At 24.8% G+C, this 5635-nt stretch overlaps 1 pseudogene across 1 annotated transcript; it reads right to left on the bottom strand.

Moving 5' to 3' along the window:
- Positions 1-2685: 2685 nt before the first annotated feature.
- B0T23DRAFT_t120 lies at positions 2686-2772 on the bottom strand (annotated as a pseudogene). The gene has a single exon. The product of its transcript is annotated as a tRNA-OTHER (tRNA).
- Between the last annotated feature and the right edge of the window lie 2863 nt (positions 2773-5635).

Raw genomic sequence — 5635 nt, 5'->3', positions numbered from 1 at the left:
CAATAGCCTAAATATTACTATTATATTCGGTCTTTAAGAAGGTACGGAGATTATTCTATATAAGCGTATTACAAATAGTATTATACTTAGACTTATTATAGAGAGTTAATATATATTTAATTTATATATTCTTAAGGTTGCCTTTAATATAATTAATAGCGAACGAGAGGGAAATATAGGGGTATTTTTAAAAGTATATATTAATATTATAAAAGTAATTTTATAATTATAAGAAATTTTTGTTAGTAAATTTAGTAATATTATATTTAAAATAGTATTTAATATAGGCTAATATAGTTATAATTAGTAAAAAGGTAATTGTAACGATAGCTGTTAATAAAGGGGTAGTAAGGGGAAATATAATAGAAATATAAATTTAGTTATAGAAAAGGTAATTTTAGTAATAGAACCCGGTAGGGATAGAGGGGTAATTTTTTATTAAATTTTATTTAACGAAGCTTACAAATACGAACTATTTTTATTAAGATATATACGAAGGGAGGTAATTAAGGAAGAATTTAATTATAGTAAATTAAATTTAAATAATTATTATTTATATACGAATTTATTAGTTTTTAAAATTTAAGGATACGAATAGGAAGTTTAGGGCGGTATAAGGGGGTAGTTTTTATTACTATTTTCTTTAATAAATTCTATAGTAGGTTAGTATTATTATAATAAAAGTAAAGGAAGTTAAGTTATTTTAATTATAGTAATTACGGGGGTAGTAATACGAGAGGGATAAGGGGTAATTTCGGTAGTGCGAGAAATAAATTAGCCGTTATATATATATATTTTAATAATATCAATTTAATTTTTAAAGGAAGAATTATTAATTTATTAGGAATGTAAGTAAAAGGTAGGCTGAGGTAACTACGGTCGTGGCTATACGTAGGGGATAGTAAGTTAGGAGTTAATTTAAAGATATATTAATAGTTATTAATTATAATAAATTACACTTTATTAAACCTCTTTTATACTGATATAAATTCTATTTATTTGTTAACGAGTATTATAAAGCCCCGTACTAGTTTAATACTTTAGTATAGTGCCGGATTATCCTTCCCGCGAGCCCGACCCGATATAGGCGTTATTGTTAGTAATCCTACGCGTCGGTTAACGAAGGGGAGCAGTAGCCGCTAAGGTGCTTCCGTGCACGAGCTCTAAGCCTCCTAATATATCCCCTCTATCCTTAATATAATATTTTAATATATTATTCTAGTTCTTATTCGTATTTATTTTATATTAGTCTTATAATTATTTAAATAAAACGATTATTCCGTTAAAAATAATTTAAAAATAATTAGCAACTTCCGAAATTTTAAAGAATTCCCTTTTTTATATTTCTAAGAAATCCGGTAGGTAAAGTTTAATTAATTTAGTACTTATATAAGGGTAAAAACTATAATTAATATAAAACGGATTAATATTAGTAGTTTTTAAAATTATATTATTATATATAAATTTAATTAGGGAGAATTAATCCGTCTAATCGTTTTAAATCTAATTAATATATAATTGGAAGTACTATTCTATTTCAGTATTAATCCTTTTAATTTAATTATTAATTTAAAAATAGAAAACCGATAATAATTTAACCGTAATACTTAATCTTTTATAAAAGGTTCTTTAAAGTACTAAAATAAATTAGGAACCTTTATTAAATATAATCTTATTTAGTAAATTATAAATATTAAAGATCTTCTTAATAAATCGTTCTACTAATTTATTTATTTCTAAAGTCTCTATTAAAATATAATATTGTATTTTAATTAATTAATTAATTACTATAACTACGTACTAATAAATCCTACCTTGTTTTACGTATAGTATTATTAGTATAATATAATTTATAGAAATTTCTATTTAAAATTTAAATAGGATTAGGAAAAATTTTAAAAAACCGGTTAGTAAATAGCGGAACGACTTTATTTTTATATATATATATATTAGTCTTATATATATTAATTAATTATATTAGTTTATTTAGGGGGTATATAGTACTACTTTATTCGTAATTTAAGGGAAAAACCGTATTATCAAAATCCGAATAAAAACTTTTAACTTCTCTATATCCAACCCTAACCCTAACCCGAACCCTTCGTCCCACCTTACTATAAGGGGCCCGGAGAACCTTAATTACTTTTTTCGTCTCTTCTCTTAATATATTATTTTTTTAATCTTAATAGACTTTATAGTTTCTAATTAATTAGTTCTTTAAAGCCCTACTTCCCTACCTAATACTTTAGTAGCGTTTTTCTTTATTCTAAAAACGAATATTCTTCTTTTATCCTATTTTTAAAGTAGGGGTAGGGAAGTAGGGTTTTACTTTCTTTTTAATCGAAATCTTTATTTTATTTTTTAATTAGTTAAGATTTTTTTTAGTAAGATAATGCTAATTAGTCCAATATTATAGGATTAGATAGGTTCTATCCAAACGGAATTATAATTTTAAAATAGATTTCGGAAGTAGGATTCTAATTCCTAAACCTTATTAATAAAATAGGGAAGCCGGCGCGTCTTCGATTAGGATGAAATTTTTAATACGTACCCAATCACGTATACCCAGGGTTTTAGACTAGGGTAGGCCCCTATATTTAATTTCGCTATAAATATTTAGTAAAGTAATAATAGGGAAGATCTTTTTTTATCCGATCCGGCGGCGAAAAACCGGATGAAAAGGGGGGGGGGGAGCGGGATTCGAACCTACGACCTTTCGAATAAAACCGAAAGGGAGCCAAGCTTAGATCTTCCCAACTGAGCTATCCCCCCTTTTATATATATAAAATATGCTTTATAGTACTTTCTAATTAACTAGTATATTCCTAATTAGTAGTAGAATTTATTAAAGGCTTTGTAAATTTATTTATATCCCGGGTACCTTCCTAGTTTTATTATATATATTTTATAAATTAATTATAATTAGGTTTCTTTATTATCGGGGTTAATAAATATTCTTTTCTTTATATCCTTCCTCTTCCTAAATACGACCTTACTTTATTAAATACTTAGCGAAAGCGATTTTGAACTTTTTTTTAATCTTTATAGTTTATAATTATTAACCCTCCCTCTATAAATATAAAACTATTTTTTATATTAAATTAAATTTCGTATAACTATTATTAATTAAATTGTCGGTTAATTTAATTATATTTAATTTATAGAAGTGAAAGTCCTAAAAGTTTAATTCCTAATCGTATAAGTCTAAAGCGTAATTTATATAGTAAACCTCTTTTATTGCTCCTAAGTGTAAGAAAGTTATATTTACTTCGTTTTTTTCAAAAAAGGCTAGGTTAAAACGTTCCGAGTCGATTAATAATTTTTTTCTTACTATTAATTATTTATCCGTTATATCCTATAGCTTATCTTCTAGCTTCCTATTCAACGCATTAGGACGTATATTATTCAATCCCTATTGGTTGATAATCCGGAAATTAAAATAGTTAAAGAACTTTAATTACTTTATATATTTTAGTATAAATTACTTTATTATAGAGAACATCTTTAAGTTCTTATAGTCTATTATAATTTCTATTTCCTATTAGGCACCTTCAAATTCTAGAAACTATTCCTCGAAGGTTTTAATAATTACTAATAATTTTTTATTATAAATATTGTAATTATATTCAGCTATATTATATTTTACTGAAAAGTAGGTTATTAGGTAAAGGATTCCGTTGTTCCCCTACTATAATAGTATTCCGCCCGATACTTAATTAGAAACGTCTATTTCAATTACCGTCCTCTTCTCTTAATTGAAAATCTTTAGAATTAGTACTATAGTAAAGGCCGTTTTTAAATTGTTAAATACCTTTTAATATTTAATATTCTAATACTAATTAGTATCCTTCCGAATAAATTTATATAATAGTTTTACTATACTTAAGAAGTTTCTAATAAAATATTTATAAAAATTCGCGAATTTTAAGAAAAATTGTAAGGCCTTCTTTAATTCTAATGCCTTTTAATTAATTACAATTTTAACCTTATTTATATCTATTTTAATACTGCCTAGTATAATAATAAAGCTTAAATATTTAGTCTTAATTATATAGAACTTATATTTATTGATATTGATTTAGAATTCCGAACGTTCGAGGTAGTCTAAGATATTGGAAATATATTTAATATATTCCTCTTTATTACTAAAGTAAATTAGAATATTATTGAAATAAATTATAATAAACTTATTTAAAGTATTATATAAAATATTATTAATAAAATTCTAGAACGTCGCTAATACGTTCTAAAATCCGAATGAATATATTAATAATTTGTAAAGTCCGAATTGTATAGTAAAGGCTGTAAACTATTTATAACCCTTATATATTTAAATATAATTAAATATTATAATAATATTAAATTTAATAAAGATCTTTACTTTGTAGATGGTATCAAGGGTCTCCTTAATTAATAGGAGAGAATACTTTATTTTTAACGTAGTATTATTAATACCCCGGTAGTTTATATAAATATATACCCTACTACCTAATTTCTTTATTAATAGAATTAGGGAGGCGGCCGGTAATTAGAAAAGCCTAATAAAACCTTATTTAATATTCTCGTCAAGCTACTTCTTAATAACTCCTAATTCTAATAGAAAGAATGGTTTCGATCGTACATTCGGAATAACTACTCCTAGGATAAATTCAATTTTATAATTGTAGGACCGATGCTAAGGTATAACTTTAATTTTTTATAAATTTGTTATATTCTAATACTTATAGTAGTATATTGGTATTTTAGCTTTAATTTCTTATTCGGTAGTTAGTAGCCGATCTACTTTCTTGTAGAACTTTCTTATATTTTCCTCCGAAATTCTAATTATAATTTTTCCAAAATTACCTTTTAGGATCCTTAAAAAATAATCTACGAATTAGTTTTTATATTTAATTCTATTACCCGTATAAATATCCTTATATATAGGCTTTATAACCTCGAATTTTCCTATATTAAAATAATTTAAATCCTCTTCTATTTACTTAAAGGCCTCATTTATTTCCGCCCGGATTATTATAACTACCTCTAATTACTCCGTTTTGATTATAAAATTAAAATTAACTATATTGAATTCTATAATATCGTTGGTATTAATAGGGATTCGGTTAATATCGATAGGTTTAACGAATAGTAGTATTAAAGGTATCCTATTTGGGTTTATAATAAGTATTCGCTATCTTTCTACTATCCTATACGGAATGGGTTTCTTATTAGGGGTTTTATTTTTTATTATAGGATTGTAGAGTAATATTATAGTTTAATACCCTTCTAGTGCATTAGTAGGCTATAATTATTTAGGGTTAATATTCCTTCTTAATTTTTTAGCTAGCCTCCTTTATAATTTTAATTTCCTATTCTAAATTATTCGTTTAGTTTAGGATAGACTTAAGGGTCCTAAAATTTCAATAAAATTATCCGTCTCCCCTTGGGTCAATATAGTTATAAAGGCAATATTATACTAAACTTTTAATATTCGGGTTTAAAAATCCGGAATATCTTTAAGGAAGTATATACCTTAATACTTTTTATTAAACTTCAATTCTCCTATTTCCCAATTTATTAATAAATTATATTACTATAATTACGGAAATTCTAAAATTATAAGGAAGGGATAGCTCAGTTAGGAAGATCTAAG

The sequence above is a fragment of the Neurospora hispaniola genome (assembly GCF_033458365.1).
Source record: "Neurospora hispaniola strain FGSC 10403 chromosome Unknown B0T23scaffold_3, whole genome shotgun sequence".
In the NCBI taxonomy this organism is placed as follows: Eukaryota; Fungi; Ascomycota; class Sordariomycetes; order Sordariales; family Sordariaceae; genus Neurospora; species Neurospora hispaniola.
The sequence above is the reverse complement of the archived record's forward strand: the minus strand, read 5'-3'. Positions and strand labels throughout refer to the sequence as shown.